The sequence below is a fragment of the Cupressus sempervirens genome, chromosome 5 (assembly GCF_028749045.1).
Source record: "Cupressus sempervirens isolate cs-2001-9-10 chromosome 5, ASM2874904v1, whole genome shotgun sequence".
Taxonomy (NCBI): domain Eukaryota; kingdom Viridiplantae; phylum Streptophyta; class Pinopsida; order Cupressales; family Cupressaceae; genus Cupressus; species Cupressus sempervirens.
Window position 1 is genome coordinate 678610984 of NC_143122.1, and position 18560 is coordinate 678629543.

The 18560-nt window shown below is 36.9% G+C and overlaps 1 pseudogene; it reads right to left on the minus strand.

Moving 5' to 3' along the window:
• Positions 1-18560, minus strand: part of LOC149557761 (uncharacterized) — a 45790-nt pseudogene that overhangs the window by 15662 nt on the left and 11568 nt on the right.

Sequence of the window (18560 nt, forward strand, 5' to 3'; positions counted from 1 at the left end):
TTAGTTTTATTTATAAATATGTTTATTGATATATATTTTCTATTTGGATGTTAGTATTATATTATAAAGAAATTATAAGATAGGATAATAATATTTTTATAATATAATAATATATAATAATATTTCTTAAAATGTCATATAATATTAAAGTATATATCATTGTTTTAACATTTTAATTGAATGACAATAATTACATTAATAAATCATTAATAAAAAACATATCTTCCAAAAAATGTTTTTAAGAAGTACTATGATTTTAAATATATGAAATCTTGTTCGTATAACAGTGAAATTGATTCGTCCAATCAAATTATAGAAAAACATTTTGTAAAAATTATAAAGTTAAAAATCTTGCATCTATATTGTGCGCAATTTATTAATTTTATAATAGAAATTTAAAATGATTATTTTAACGGTAGAAATGAAAAAAAATTAATTGCTACTTAATGCATGAAATTCAAAAAGTGTCACAATAGTACTTAGCCTACGACAAGTACTACTAAGATTTCAATTTGTTTCAACCTACCTTTAACAAGTGCCACAAAGTGGCTTAGTACTTGCCACAAGATCCTATAGACTGCTGTGAAAATGTATCTAAAAATTCCAGAAACACAAAACTAAATGATTAGATCTTCTCCCGTTCCACTTAAAAGCTAGACATTTTCTAAAATACAAATGATTGTATCTACAATCTCAAAAGAAATCAACCATCAAGAAACAAGAAATAGTATTCAAATTTTAGTTTTCAGTTTTATTATATGTGCTCAACTCTCCTGATTCCTATCACCATATTGTAATGTTTAAATTATATGCAAGTTGTAAGCGATTTACTTCTAATTTCGTATCTTCATATTTTTCGTGTTTGATGTTTGAATTCTATTAATTTATGGGATTTACAATAAAATCCACCCAATCCTGGGGCAACTATCAATTTGTATCTACCAGTATTTTTTTGTAAGTAAAATCATGATGATATTTCAAATATATGGATGTGGGGGTGAATTTTTTTTACATGTTCGTTGGAGGAAATATCTTCATTGATTGAATACTTTCCCACATGAATTCTTCAATCGTGCCAATTATTAACAACGGTTTTAGCATTACCACATGGAAAGAAAGGATTGTTGAAATATGTAGTTTTGAAGAAGAAACTTTTGATAGTTGTCAAAATCTACCACTACCTAATGCTCATGTTAATAGTTAGACTATAACCAAGAACATAGCCACACATTCAGGGTCCTCGTACAATAAGAAGACATTGTTCATAGTTTGAAAAATGAAGTTATTATACTTTTCTAGATAGAAATTCAAATTTTACAATAAGACTTCATATTCAAAGAAATATTCTTATTTTATCTATGAAGCCAATGGCATGCAGGGCCTGGGATTTCTTCTCCGTTGGTGAGAACAGATGGCTCTTTTCCAACTATGCATGCAATGCAATCTGAATCGTTTTATTCAAGGGAGAGCTCCAAGCTGAAAAAAGTTAATGGTTGTTTTCTGCATAGCCATGATCACCCTGTTCTGGTTATTCCTCCAACGGCTGTAATGGAGGACATTGATTATTGGACCAAGCATGCTTTGATATGCAAATTTCTTGGAATCCGGATTTCCCTATCCGCTCTTGAGGCATGGATCCGCCGCTCATGGCAGGTGGAAGGCGATATGGAGATTATGTTGGCGGGGAATAGTTTTTTTTTTGTTGTATTCTCTTGCATGTCTGATCGGGATCGTGTTTTTGAAGGAGGCCCTTATTTCTACAACCTTGTGGGGTTATTTGTCAAACCTTGGCATTCAGGTTTTAATTCTGCTGAGGATCTCCCTTCAACAGTGCCAGTTTGGGTTTGCTTGCCTCATCTTCCCTTGGAATTTTGGCGTGAAGACATCCTTCAACAAATTGTTGCTTTGTTGGGGAAGCCGGTTGCAATCGCACATCAATCCCTCGATAAAAAGGTTATTTCTTATGCTAGAATTTGTGTTGAAATTAATTTGAATAACCCATTACTAGATTCTTTGGAAATTTGTATGGGGGATTTTTCTTGGGTGTGGCAGTTAGATTATGAATCTCTCCCTTTCCGTTGGCGGATTTGTCATGAGTATGGTCATTTACTGCGTCAGTGCCCCCGTAACTCAAGTTTCAAAGGAGTGGATGGTTCTACAGCTGGCAATACTGGTGGTTTGGCAAATACTACAGGGAAAGGACAATCTCAAATGGCTAATACTACCAAGGGGATGAATTCGCAAGATGCTATAGGTAAGGGTAAGGCTCAAATGCAGGATAAGGATGGATTTACTCCTATTTGCCCTCGTGCTAAGTGCTGTGGTCAAAAGAGGCCTTTGAAAGAAAGATTATCTGATTCAGGTTTTAACCGCTTTGAGGTGCTGGATAGTATGGTTCTAGAGGAGGGTATTCCTCCTCCTATCTCTTCTGATCCAGTTTGCCCAGATGAGAGATCTGTTCCTAATGATGCTTGTGGGGCATCCCAAGTTGTAGTATATCAGAACTGTGAGGTCCCTGTAGCTCCTGTGATAGAGGCTCTAGTGACTCCTGCAGTGTTGGAGGATAATGATGTTTTTTTAGCTGACTTGGTTAAGGATGTGCTACCATCAGGTAAGGTCAAGGGTTCTCCTCTCCCCTTGGGGTTGATGTCTCGACCCTTTAAGCGGGCTTCTTCTACTCCTCCTCTAAGGAGTGGGTGCAAAACAGACCAAGAGAAGATTAAACTCACAGGAGATATATTGATTGAGTCTAGTTCAGTGAAACCTTTGGATTCTCATTTTCCCAATTCTACCCAATGATGATTATTCTCTCATGGAATGTAAGGGGGTTGAATAGCATCCCTAGACAAAAGGCTATTCATAACTTGGTGGTTGATCATAGCCCTGATGTTTTTTGTATCCAAGAGACTAAGCTCTCTGTGGAGTCTATGGTCCAACATGCCTCTAGTATTTGGTCTCTTGGCCAATGCCAATGTGTTGGGGCAACAGGCAGTGCGGGTGGTTTAGCTATATTTTTGGATCCTCAAAAAATTTCTCCTCTTGGTTGGATGTCTTCTCACTCAACTCTCTCTATGGTAGCTTCTGCTCTAGACTCAGGAGAGGTAATCATGGTTACTAATGTGTATGCAGCTATTGATCTTGTGGGAAAGGAGGAACTTTGGGAACATATTCAATATGTTAGAAATTGTCATCCTTATCATCCTTGGGTGTTAGCAAGGGAATTCAATTCAGTTTTAAGTCTGGAGGAGAAGCATGGTGGTTTGGCTAGATTGGGGCCTTCTTCTACTCTTCTTCGGCAACATATATCTCTTTTGCATCTCTCTGATGTTAAGCCTTCTAATGGTCTCTATACCTGGAATAATCGCAGGACTGGTGTTGCTGCTATCTCAGAATGTCTAGATAGATTTCTTGCTTCTTGCTTCTGGGTTAGTGGCACCCTTACTATCTCTTCAGAAATCTTTGATTGGAGGGGTTCAGATCATTGGCCAATCAAATTTTCCGCTATAGGGGCTTATGTTCCGAAGCATCCTCCTTTTAAGTTCCAGTTGATGTGGCTTCGTGACTCCTCTCTTCATGATTTTGTTTTTTGTTGGTGGAAAGATGGTGCCCCTACATATGGTACTGTAATGTTCTCATTTTCTAAAAGGCTTCAATATGTTAAAAGGCAGCTCAAGATATGGAATAGGGAATGCTTTGGGAATCTTCACTTTATGAAGAGGCTTGCTCAAGAAAATCTCGATGTCATCACAAGGGAGATTAGAGATCAAGGTTTCTCGGAGGATCTTGGCCAGGCTGAATCCCTTGCTTCTAGAGCTCTAGAAGAATGGGAACTTCGAGAGGAAATTTTTTGGGAGCAAAAGGCTCGAGTTGATTGGCTCCAGGAAGGTGATCGAAACACTGCCTTTTTCCATAAAACAGTGCAATCTCGCCGGAATCAGAGCACTATCTCCTCTTTGGTTAATTCTCAAGGTATCCAACTGAATTCCTTGCCAGCTTTGTTCCAGGAGGCTATTTCGTACTTCTCTACCCTCTTCTCTGAGGACTCTCCTCCTGCTGATAATGAAGAAAATATTATTTTGTCCTGTATTCCTTCCCTTATCACTCAAGAAATGAATGATTATCTCATGCGTCCTATCTCTTTGGAAGAGCTGGAGGCGGTGGTCTTTGGCATGCCTAAGGGGAAGGCTCCTGGTCCTGATGGTTTTCCAGTTGAATTCTTTCAAGAATTTTGGGACATCATTAATCATGATTTGTTGGAGGTGGTTAAAGAATCCTATGCTAGCAAGCAGATGCTTCGAGCTTTGAACTCTACATTCTTGACTCTTATTCCTAAGAGAGAGGGTGCTAATCAATTGGAGTTTTTTAGACCAATTGCCTTATGTAATGTGGTCTACAAAGTTATTACTAAGCTGATTGCTGAGAGACTAAAAATGTGGCTTCCCATTATTATTTCAGAAGAACAAGGTGGTTTTGTTGCTGGAAGACAAATTTTGGATGGGGTGGTTATTGCTACTGAGGCTATTCACTCTATGGCTACTTCAAGGGAGAGAGCCATGTTTGTTAAGCTGGATATGGCTAAGGCCTACGATAGAGTTAAATGGAGCTTCCTAAGGAGTATTCTTCTTTCTTTTGGATTTAGCTCTGACTGGGTGAGTTGGATTATGAGTTGCGTTACTTCTGCCTCTTTTTCTATTCTTATTAATGGTCAACCTTCACAACTATTTGGTGCTTCTAGAGGCCTCCGCCAGGGTGACCCTCTCTCCCCATATCTATTCATCATCGTGGCTGAAAGCTTGGGCAGATTCATTAAGCATCAAGTGTCCCAAAATTCTATTCAAGGCTGGCGGTGGGGTAATGGCTTACCTTCTCTTTCCTATCTTCAATTTGTTGATGATTCTGCTCTTGTTGTTCTTGCTAGAATCAAGGAAGCTGAAGCCTTTCAACATGCTTTGGACATCTATTTGGCAGCTTCAGGCCAGAAAGTTAATGAGCACAAATATTCCATTTACTTTTTTAACACTCCTGATTCTATTCAGCATAGGATTGTTGGTATCCTACAGTTTCAGATAGGATCACTTCCTTTGACTTATCTTGGCATCCCTATTGCTATTTCCAGGCAGCCACGTCTCTTCTGGAAAAAATTGATTACCAAGCTTTAGGATAAGGTAAATCATTGGACTCATAGATGGCTTTCTACTGCTGCCCGGGTTACTCTTCTTCTAGCTATTATCCAAGCTCTTCCTACTTATCGAAGCATGGTTCACGCTGCACCTATTTACTTTCTCAAGGAGTTTGATGCTCTTTCTCGACAATTCTTTTGGAGTGGTAATTTGCATAGTACTAAATGGAGCTTGGTTAATTGGGCAACTGTTTGTAGGCCTAAAAAGGATGGTGGTCTTGGTCTTCGATCTGCTCTATTGAGTAGTCAAGCTTTGGCTGCTAAACTTTATTGGCGATGGTGCTCTGGACAACACCAACTTTGAGCTCATATTATCACTCATAAATATTTTCATGGTGTTGATCCTTGCTCCGTTTCTGCACTTCCTCTTGAAGGTCGTGGCTCAATGGTTTGGCATACTTTGAAGACAGGTGCGATGTTGGTAACGAGGGGTCTATTTTGGATATGTAAAGGAGGTTCTTAGGTTTTGTTTTGGTCTGATGCTTGGGATGGATTCCCTTCCATTTTATCCATATACCCTCATCTTCAGCCTCTTTGTGACTCTTTTCTTGCCGCTGGATGGGATAAAGTGGCTCATTACAAGACTCCTTATCAATTGGGACCTATTGTTGGTTACAAATGGAAGCATTCTTCTGATTGGCCTCCTGGAGGTACAGACATGGATCGTCAGGAGCTTTCTCAAATTTTGGCCTCTAGAGAGTGTTCTTCTTTGCTTCGTCCAAATGTTTTGGCTTGGGGCGATACCTTGTCTAGTAAATATCATGTCTCTGCTGGGTATCAGGAGATAACTAGACAATTATTTGGGGATGCTGAGGTCCCTTGGTGGAAGCAAGTTTGGAATAAAGTTTCTTGGTCCAAGTGCAATTTTTTCATGTGGCTAGTGGCTCACAACCGTTGTCTTACCTGGGATAATATTTGTAAACGTGGATTTCAGGGCCCCTCTTATTATGTTTTGTGTGGTAATGGAGAGGAGTTTGTCTCCCATCTGTTCTTCTATTGCTCCTATTCTACTCAGATATGGCACCTTTGGTGGCGCGCTTGGGGTTGCTCTTGTCGGCATGCTTCCTCTTTGCCTAAGTTCTAGGCCCGCTTGGGTACTGCTCCCTCCAAGTCTTCTTTTCTCCATGCTGCTTGGATTGCTGGCCCATCTTTCATGCTTTGGCATATCTGGTTGGAGAGGAATCATCGCATATTCCAAGATGTTCGGCTTGGTGTTTTGCATCTTTGGTGGAAAATATCACATTCTCTTCAGGAAACTATTCTTGTGAAGTGTGAGCTTGATGGGGGTATGGATCCGGTTGATCTTGCTATCTGTAATCGCCTCAATTTTCATCTGCAGGATGGGGCTGCAGCTCATAGGTTTCCTTCTATGTCCAAGCAGCTTCACCATCAGAGGAAGGGTCGAGTTAACCGGGATGGGCACTAGACTCCTCCTCCCTGTGGAGTTCTGAACATTAACACTGATGGCTCTTCCCGTGGGAATCTTGGTCCGGCTGGTATTGGCGGAGTGGCTCGTTGTAGTTCTGGGGATGTTAAATTTTTCTTCTCAGTTCATAAGGGTGATTATACTAACAATCTCATGGAAGCTTAGGCTATTTTATATGCTGTGGAACAGTGTTGCTTGCGGGGATGGAGTAAGATTATCTGTGAGTCTGATTCCCAGGTGGTGGTGAACATGCTTTCTTCGCAAGAGCTTGAGGATGTTAGTTGGCAGCTGGCCACTGTTGTTAAGCAGATTCTTTTCTTCTCTTCCTCTTTTCAGTTCATTAGGTTCACGTATATTCCTCGTGAATGGAATAGAACTGCTGATTGTTTAGCCAAATGGGCATCTAGTCATGATCCGGGTTGGAATATTAGGGATAGGAGGCAACTGTCCTTTGAGATGGTGCAAGAATTTGATGATCTTGTTGCTCAAGATCGAGCTCCTTGTTGAGCTCTCCTTGTTGTATTCCTTTCTGTCTTAATAAATTTTTACCCCTCTTTTTGCAAAAAAAAAATCCTTCAAATACTCTCTATTATTATTTCAAGTGCTAATTTTTCTCATCTCTTTCATATCTGGGCATAACTTTTAAGCCCCCCTTCTTATTTTCCCCTCTTCCTCAGTAGTTATGGATGCTTTCAGTTAACTAAAATTCTATATGCACATTTTAAATCTTTGACCTAAAATCGCTCTTAGGAGATTTCTTTTTATTCTTTTGATGTACTTTCAAACTAATAGCCTTCCAGAGGCCTTTGGTACGACTCAGATATAAGAACTATCTACAGAGGATTTTGTGAGAAGATTCCTTATAACAGCTGTCGATGAAGTCCTTCCACGATAATCTTCACAAAAAAGAGTAAAGATTATAAGATTGGATGGTTCATGCAAAAAGACATTCAGTTATATATGATAGCCATTTAACTATGGAAATATGATTAGATCAACATTGTGGATATGAGATATTAGCAATGAGAGGTAGGAATGAAGAAGACATTATTCCTGGCATCTATGGTATCTAGGCTAAAGATGTAAAACAGAGGTTCAGAATAAGCGTGGAGTCCCGTGACAATGAACAAATGCAGGTATTTCTGGGTATTGCATGCTCTTTCGTCAACAAATCAAGACACGTAGAATTAAGGATATTGGAAGCATCAGGATGGAGCACAGAGCACACACTGCAGATGTTACTGGATAAATGTCTTGCTGAAGTTGAAGTGGGAAGTTGTTACTGGATAAATGTCTTGTTGAAGTTGAAGACTTCATTTGCTTTCCTACTCTGGCCTGAGGTAAATATCAGAAGCAAAAACATCAACTGCGAAAGGTTGTTTCTCAGCAGCAAAAAGATCAACTGCTAAAGGTTGTTTCTCAGCAGCAAAAATATCAACTGCTTAGTTTTGAATTATTTGTTTTTGTAACCGGATCTAGTAACTTATTGCAGTCAAATGCAGTTTTCTCTGAATAGTTAAGTTTTTTATAAAAAGATTGAGGTCTCCTTTTTGGTATGTTTTTTGTGGATATATGGGATCAAATTCCTAAATCTATTCAAAATAGACCGATATACTGTAATTATCGAAGTGCTGCTTAAATATTTTGTTTGGATTATGAAAAGATAGTAGGTTCCAATATTGCATTTTTCTCCTCAAGCAAAGAGGATTGCATAATATGAATGTACTAGAATACTACAAGTTTCATGAAAAAATGTTGATTTTTACCATCACAATCACGTTGCTGCAACTATTATATTTGATTCTCTGAAGATAGATACGTAACTGTCCATTTTTACCCTGCAAACTACGTTTCTTGCTAAAACTCATTTTAATCTGCATAATTGTGATTACAACAGGCAACAATCTCAAAAGAAAAATAAATAAATAACACATACATATTCTTATCACTTATATTTTTAATTTTGATGTACAATTCTAAAATTAGTTATTATTGATATCAAAGTAACTGTTCAATCAATCTTTGCACAAAAGAACTGTTCTATACATAATTAAAAACTGAAATGGAACATAGATATAAATTTTCATAGTTGGAAGAATAAATATCCAAGAACAATTTTAATATAGCTGGCACTCATTGTCCAGGCATGAGCGCTATGGTGCCCTATAAATAATAAAGAATCATCATTTACAAAGTTTATTAACTTTTTCGTTTGACTTATTTAATCAGCCAGGCACGTTTTCAGACAGTTGCATCACTTGGAGCACAACTTTCTTTTTTCGTTTGATCCATAATCCAAAAAGTTTTTTCAAGATCATGTCTTTTACAACAATTGTCAAAGAATATATTATATGTGACAACAATGGGAACCAAATCCTTTCACCTCTTATCTTTTAGCGCTGACAAAGCCATGCCAAGTTTGTTTTCCTTGCAAAAAGTAGAATTCAATTTGGTATAGGCTACAATTCAGGGCAATATCGACCACTTTCATTTCTTAAGAATCCTTCTGACTTCTCTATTTCACCATTTTTTGCAATAGGCATCCATCAGACAGCTATAAGTGGTTGCATTGGGAGACAAGCCTTCATCTAGCATTTTATCCATAAGCAAATGTGCTCTAGAAAAATATCCTGCTTTGCACAGACCGTCAATGGCTTTGGTCTATGTCACTTCATCAGGTTTCATAATCCCTTGCTGCCATCTTCTTTAACTTTCCTACCATGTTCATGTCTCCCAATCTACAGAATGCACTTATTAGTGTGGTATATGTAATTACATCAGGGCAATATCCATTGCTTTGCATCTCAGAAAAAATGGCAAGCGCTTCCTTTTCTCTATCACACTGACATAAACCATCAATCAGAGTGGTGTAGGTAACAACATCTGGGGAGCACCCTTTCCTTAGCATCTCTTTGACTAAGTTTTGAGCCTTTTCCACCTCATCCAATTCACACTGGCCGCGTATCAAAGTATTATAAGTAATCACGTCTGGTTTCAAGCCCTTTGTGGACATATAATGGAAGAAATCCCAAGCCTTGTCCATCATGCCATCTTTGCATAGTCCATTAATAATTGCATTAAAAGTCACTGTATTAGGCATAGGACCAAGCTCCATCATTTTGACAAACAGATTGCACGCTTCACCTGTTCTTCCAGCTTTGCAGAAGCCATTCATGAGACCATTATAAGTATGTGTACTAGGAAAGTGATTGTCTTCTATCACTTTCGCTAATAATTCTAAAGATTCATCTCCTCTGTCTACTTTGCAGAGACCATTGATCAGAGTGTTATATGTAACAATATCTGGAGGGCAGTAACTATGTTTCATTTTAGCTACTAACCTAAGAGCTCCATCTTCCCTTCCCACCTTGCAGAGACCATTAATTAGACTAGTGCACGAAATAATATTAGGAGGAATGCGCGTGGCTTAAACATCGCACACTAAGCGTTGACCACTTAGTGTGGTACTGTGGGGTCCACTCCCCAGCTCCGTCCCCCATCTCCTCCGTAATCTTCCAAGTTCCTCTGTAACGCTGTTACTCCGTAACGGTGAAAGTAAACCATAAAATCTAACATACTCCTGCCGTGACTATTTCGTTTTTAATCGACCTACTTCCACCCACTGTCATTAAACCATTTAATCGCTTCTCCGTCCCGCGCGCTCCACTCCATGTCTGGGTTTTTTATTTCTTTTACCATGATTTCAATTCGTTTCACAAGGGCACTGTTCAAGTTTTTTCCAGCCAATTCAAGGTATGTAATTTTAAATCTTATTCTCCATTTAAAATTCTTGTATTGCAAATGAATTGCAGTCTCATTTCTGTGTTTTCTATTAAAAGCTGGAACGTTTCTCGATGCCATAATTGATAGTTTGCATTCTATATTGAACATTTAGCCACCTATGGCACAGATGATGTGGTGAGCCACGTAATTCAATGCGTTATGTCTATTTCCATTTGCTTTTATTTTTCTCTTTGATGTCCTTTAATCTGCTCTTTAAACTCAATAAAATTGTTCCACCATTTCTAAATCAGGGGAAACAACTATTAAATAGCTACCAGACAACCATCAATGCCTGAAACAGGATCTTCTACTGCTGCTAGCAAAGAGGACTCAGACTGAATGCTACAGAATGGTATGAAGTAGTTGACGCGAGAGGGATACCAGATTTCCTCTATTATTGTAGCCAAAGAAATTATGGAAGTTGTCAACACAGCCTTAGCTTAGAACCAAGAAGAATAAAGAGCTAATGGGACAATCTAATAGAAAAACAAGGATATGAATAGTAGAAGGTTTTTGCAATAGCATTTTCTTCTATGTATCAAAATTTGAACTATTTTCAAATTTCCCCTCAAACTGCTGCAAGGTTGTCCACCTCTTTGTTTTGCTCTCTAGGAACACCCTAAATGCCAAATGCCTCAAAGTCTATATTCTATCTTTATAAAACTTGAGAAGACTATTCTTCGCTATACTTTGAGTTCTATTTGCATTCACAGACATTTCAGTATCTTCAAATCACTATAGCAGATAAATATCCTCCTGTCTTGGCTCTAAATTCTCTAGACAAACATATAGCAAATATGGGGGAAGTTCTATAACTGAAGTGTCTTCCAAAATAGAGGAACTTATCCAAAAGGTAAGGCTGAGATTTTGATAGCTCCTGCTGTCTTAACACCAATACCATCCAATTTTACAACTCCTTTAAACACTAGTTCATACTTTATATTAGGCTAATTGGCCAAAACAATTTGGCATGACAGAACTACTAACCCTATAATAAATCATACGATTATGAACAAGGTGATTAGCAATGACTAAGGACGTCCTCTTTTAATTGACATAGACTAATTGAAATTGCTATACTTTTGGCTGAAACATTATTTCACCGATTGAAGCTCCTTGGTGCCTGTTAAAGGAAATCCCTTTCTGCTGGCAAAGACAAAGCCTCCCACATAATGACAGTTGTAGTTTGTTCTTAAAGTAATTCATTTTAGAATTAATAACACCATTTTCCTGCGTGATTCAAAACCTGAAGTATTTCCCAAATATTTGTCTTACATTCATGCAGAATTTACCATGGAAAGAGCAGGCAAAGCTAAGGCTATTAGCATTGATCTGTGGAAAACTTACAGCTGTGTTGGAGTGTGGCAGCATGACAGAATTTAAATTATTCCGAATGACCAAGGTAACAAAACCACTCCGTCCATGGTTGCTTTCACCCCTAATGAAAGGCTTGTTGGGAATGCTGCCAAATTTCAGATTTCAACTAATCCTACCAACATCGTGTTTGATGTCAAGAGACTCATTGGAAGAAGATACAATGATCCCTCTGTGCGGTCTGACAAACAATTGTGGCCATTCACCATTGTTCCGGGGAAGAATGACAAGCCTCTAGTTCAAGTGACTTTTTAAGGTGAGAAGAGAGTATTTGCAGCTAAAGATTGGCTTAAACTCTGAGCTTGAAGGGTTTTTCAATCTTAACTGTTTTCTTAAAATAGACATAGGTGGTGCTTTATGAATGCTTGAAAATTTCTTTATGCACTAGGCTTGATGGGTTTTTCATTATTAATCAGTTTCTCAAAAGAGGTATTGGGGAGCACTATGAATCCTTGAAGATTGGCTTAATCACTGAAATTGATAGGCTATAATTGGAAAAGAGCTGAGACCATTTCAAACATAATCCATGATAGATATTGCTTCAACTCTCAAGAAGACAATCATACAATGTTGATAAGTTCCTGTAGCAACAATTAGATCATGTAAGCTCAAACTTTAATGCTTTTCAGTGTAGGGACTGCTATACCTGAACAATGTGATGATCACTATGATGTTCAAGGCAATAGGTGCATAATCCACCAGACATACAATCAAGGCAATACATGTTGCCTTTGCTATGGTTGGAATCTCCATGAATTCTGCAAGGAATGAAGAAACTTTTTTGCAACAATGGCTTCAACCAAGGAGCATTCTCTTCCAAACTCAGCATCCTTCTAACCTGCAAGTACCCAATTCAAATATAACCCAAATTTGATTACCCATATGAACTAAGATCAAATTCTTATCATCAACATTCAAAATCAGTATTCCGCCATGAATGCATATCACACAAAGTAAAAGCCACCCACCATTGTTAAGGCAAACATGAAACTCAATCAGCTGCCATGAGAGTTGTGATAGTTTAAATTTGTAGAGGAGGTGCAAAAGAAAAACCGACATACATACCATGAGTTATTGGATTCTAATATTTTTTTGTTGTATATTAGATGGATGTTGATTGGTCTCACATCATGGATGAAGCAGTTCAATGCCCATGTAGCGGAAAATATTCTTATGTGGATCTTTCATGGAAAAAATATGTACTTAAAAATTCAGAACTATTTTCAGCTTGGATTGAAGCTGATAGATTGAAAGATTTTATCGAGGGAGAATGTTCAAGGGACTCATATCCAACATGCTTTTACAAAAGTCATTCAAGGAAGCCCTCTCAAAGTTTCGATACAAAAGATAGGATTAATAGTTATCTGGAATACAACATGTAAGAGTAATATTCTAGCTAAGATTATTTATACTTTCAATTGTAAAGTAAAGAGTGTCTATAATCATTTGTTAATTATGCATATTATTAATATGAAGATTCTTTATGATTTCCATAGGTATTGGTGTACATTTGGACCAGAGGACTATAAAGAAAAAGATGCAACACCATTTGATCCTTCCTTTGTTCCCAAATCAGGGAAAGGTAGTAGACCTGGTCACAAACATACACAATGTGGTTGTACCTATCATTTTATCACCCGAATCATGGTTCATCGGCCAAACCATGTATTGATATGGTACCATCAAGTTCACCATGTGAACAAGAGTGGCATACCTTGTCATGGTCAAATGAACAATGCATTTTTTGGATCAAGGTCCTTCTTTGCACCATTTATTAGTAAGCAATTACATCAATGGGTCGAATCATTGCTATTACTTGGCATGCCTGCAGATGCAGTGCATAAAAAACATAAGCAAATGGTGCATGAAAAGATGACAATATTTGAGGGTCAATCTTCTAGGGATGATTTTCTTACGATGGATGATATTGCAAATATTGATCGCAAAATTAAGTCATTAAAATACATGTATGATAGTAGTGATGCTCTTTCAGTGCAACAATGGGTTTTGGCAAACCTTGACAAATGGTTTGCATATCAAGAGTATAGTGCCACTATTGATGGAGATGGAGAGGTCACATTTATGCTAGGGATTCAATTGCCAGAGCAACTTGATTGGATGCTTCAATATGGCCATAACAATATATTGGCCATGGATTCTACATTTGGTACCAATGCGATGAAGGTATATAGTGTATTGTGTTGTAGATTTAACTTCAAAATATTTACAGTTAAAGTATAGTATTGATACATTATGCTGATGTCTTATGATAGTTTCAATTGTATACAATGCTTGCATTCGACTCAAAGCATATGGGGGTACCTGTGGCATGGATTATTATGTCCAGATCTTGTGCAGATGATATCACATATTGGATGCACATTCTTCTTCAACGAGTTCACTTGAAGAATATTAATTGGAAACTAAATCCATTCATGGTGGATGATGCAGCTGCTAAGATCAAAGCTATTAGGTATATTTTTTTAATCATTTATCCCTTTTTAATTTTTTAAAATATTTCAATGCCTCCTATAATATAAAATTTGACACTGAGTGAAAGTATTTATGATGCAGAGAAGTTTTTTAGTGTGATGTATATCTGTGCACTTGGCATGTTAGACGTGCGTGGCTAAAGAACTTGATTGCAAAGGTCAAAGATAATGCAATTAGACAAGAGATGTTTGATAGACTTGGATTTATCATGCATCATTCAAAAAGTGAGGATTCAGCAAAGAATGAGATTCACAATTTTATTGATGACTTTAAAGATGCACAACCCTCATTCATTGAATATTTTAAGGGACAATGGTCTAATAGATTGAGTATGTGGGCTAGATGTTTCCATACACTTAAACATGCAGGACAAGAGACAAATGGTGCCATAGAGTCTTACCATTCACACTTAAAGAGACAATTCTTGAAAACAATTGAGCGTGCTACAAATCGTCGTGTTGATTGGTTGGTATATCAACTTTCAACACATGTTTATGTCTATTATTGGTGGGTGCAAGTTAGTAAAAAACATGGTTTCTATAGGAACTTTGATATTGAAAAAATTGAAAATACATCTTGGGTTCGAGCTATGAAAATTCCAGATGAGCATGTTATATTCAATGACACTAATGATCACATAGCATGGGTGACAAGTGAAAGCAATCCCAATTTTTGATATGAAGTGTATAGCTCCTCACCTAGTCTATCTATGTGCTCTTGCAAATTTTCAATACAAGGATACATGTGTAAGCATGTGATGAAGGTTAACTTGATGAAAGAGAGACAAAGGCAACATCTATCTGACAACTTGGATGTAGACGTTGATAATATTTCCAATACAATTGGTTCTATAGAAGAAGGATGCTCCAACAATCTCTCTAATTATTTGGTACTTAAAAAATATTGAGTATTTTATTATATTGATATACAATTATTTGCAAACTACGTGTTTTAAATTTTTTAAATGTGTTGCAATATGAATGTAGGTAACCGATGCATTTGAAGAGATTGTAAATAATGAAAATTGCCAACCCTTGGAGGATTCTTCTATGCCCATACAGGTGAATTTATAACCATATCTTTGTTGTTCCAATTTTGATTATTTGGTTATATAATTTCTAAAATATGTTTGCATTATTTTTGTAGACTGTTGGAAATAGAGGTGAAACTGCACTAAAAGAAATGAGGCTACAAATAACACAAGAGTTGGACAAGTTACAAGAAATTTCAACTCACGCGTCTGATTTGGCAACACTTACTTTCATTAATAAGAATTTAAAGGACTTGTCAAATAAGCTTGAGAGTAGACATGTCTCATCCCAACTTGGATTAGACCATCCAAGTGCAAATCCATTTCATGTTGTACAAGATGGGTTTGGTCACACTATTCATCGACAAAGAGACTTGATTGAGTGCATGAATGTAAGGAGAAGATCTAATATTTCAAGGAGAACGCCTATGTTTCCACCATTGCCACAAAATCGCAAGCGTCGAAATTGGTTTGATGATCTTGATAGGGAAAATGAATGAGATGAGGAACAAATGTAGATCAATGAACATGATTTTGATATGGTTACACACATGTTTGAAATCGTCCAAGATACTATTATAAGAACACAAGATTTTATTTCCATCCATTTTTATTTCAATATCACCTATTTTTGTCCTATTTTCATTCCATTTCAATCAACTTTGTATACATGCAAATAAAATAACAAAAAATAATATGTATCTTCTTGCAGAAAATGTTGATTTATGAACCATCCAAGAGAATCTCAACCAAAAAGGCAATGCAACATCCTTATTTTGATGATCTGGACAAATCTCAATTCTAATTTTAAGCCAGATTTCTAAAAATGCCCAATTTTCATAAAAAAACTATTTAGGTCTGTACATGATATGTGGGGTACATGATACTATTTTCATAGTTCGGCTATGAGCTACATGGGATACCTATCTGAATTTCAATTTTCTCATACTTGGGAAGCATTTTTAATAATATTTAATCTTTTCTGTTGAATATCTAGTGCGTGCATCTGTCTCTAATAATATTTCAATCCTTTCTATTAAATATTTTATTCAGTTGTCATATATGCATTTTTCTTTTTGGGAAACCCTGTTTCATGAAAAAGATGTAGACAAACTTTTGAATATCTTGTAGAGAGAATATGTGTGGTTTTCTGCGATTTGTTTGTCTAAATGGAAGTAGTAACTTATAAATCTAAAGTTTCAATATTTGGTTGTAGGGTATATTGGATACATGGTACATGGCTCTCTGAATTAAAATTTGTTTGTCTAAACATTGGACTAAACATGGAAATCTGAGTGCTTCATTTCAATTTTTGTATACTTTCTTGTGAATTCTTTAAACTTGTAGTTATAACTAAAATATTTGATCTTTAACTTGGTTGTCTCCAACACATCCAAATCTTGTTCCGATCCAACAGTTCAAGTTAGAGATATGTCCCCCGCACTAGGACTAAAATTTTCAATGACAGTCATCCCTTCAATCAGCATTCTCTTTAGTGACTGATCCATTTCTCAATCCTCTTGTCATCCCTACATAAAAGACCCAATGACACAGATAATACATGCAATGGGCTCTCCCCATAGTCACATTAATCACAGTAAGTGAGGAGGCCCTATCCATTCATGGTGTGTTCAAAGCAAAATGTTGATTGCACTTGATTCTCTATTTGGGACAGTCAAAACAAATTGACGTTCTTTGCCTTTAAATCTTCACAAAACAATGAAAATAACACATGAAATGAATAATGCTTTAAACCAAAAATGTATTACTCCATTTCTAATCAAATTCACATTGAAATGAATAATTTTCAACCACAAAAGGGCTGACTGTACCCTCACAACAGCAACTATCAAGTTTGCAGAGAATTAAAGTTTATTGAATTAAAAACTGCATTACATTGCCTCTTCAACACAACAAAACCTCTTAAACTCCCTTCCACTTTCCCTACCTTCATACTCACGTGGATCCTCTACACTCCCACAAACCGATAACAACCCAAATGACCAACTCCCAACTCCCTACAACAGTCTAAAACTGTCTATTTACAATTTGCAAGTTTATAAAAGTTGTCAAGTTGTTGACTACCCTTGTCAACTCAACCCATACATGCTATATTTGCATTTATTATTTAAATGCCTTCATCTTCAAATGTTCTTCTTTTCAGGTCTTCATCAACAACTGTATTCTTTACCTCTGTTTGTGATGACAGCAATAGATGAAGGAATGCGGCACCAAGCATTTGTTTTGGTTAAAGATTTGATTGGTTTTGTTTCTAACATTGTTATGATAGGTTTGCAGGAATTCTGTATTGTTCTCCATGCAAGTACTAAGGTTGCAGACATCTATGAGATCGAGAATGCAAGAGTGTGTGCTTGGCACATGATACTTGTTTGTAGGTACAGGGTTACATTGACATAGATGATCCTCAACAAGAGGTGGAAAAAGAATGGAGGAAGAGGAAGAAAATCACCCAATCCAAAGAGACTTGGATTGATTTGATCCTTGGGAGTATGGTGCAGGGCACCTTGGCAAAAGCATGAAAGGAGAGTCATATAGACTCATGAACAACAAATGGTCTTGATATATCTAGAGTTAAATGTAATTGAATCTATGATGACATTTTGTAGTTGACATATTTGGCTTGTCATAGTGGTTAAGGGTATTAAATGGTCAAAATGTACCTAAAAGGCTAAATTGTAACCAACTTATAACAGTCATTTAACTGACTGTTACGGTTGGGTAGAGAATATCTGGCCTTGAAAGGCTTTATAGAGGGAATGTAGGTGTGATTAGATAGTATGGAGAGATGGTGGATACTGAGAAAAGTATTGTAGTGAAGTTTTAATCAATAAAACTAAGTCTATTCTCTGCAATTTACTCTTTATTCACGGTAAAAGTATGAGACAGTGAGTTGTAGTAATTGTTTGCAATGTGATCTTAATGTAGGAATGATGTAGAATGTGGCATTAGTGGTATCCCACACTCCCTTTCATTCTTCTTATCATTTCATTGAGTTTTTGTTGAAGAATATTAGATTGGTGTACCAAAACCAGTGACTGATTAGACATAGTCAACCTTTTATTGTTTTGAAGTTCCTATGATTGGTGGGAGAGGATGAAGATGTAATATATTCTTGGTTCATACTTATCTTATGCAGGGGATTTGAGAAGAAGTGGTTGAAGAACTACAAACGGTTGTAGTGAAGTTTGTTAACAGAGAACATGCTCTGATTTGGAACTAGTCACCATGGAGTGACTTCCCTTAATGTTGGGGAT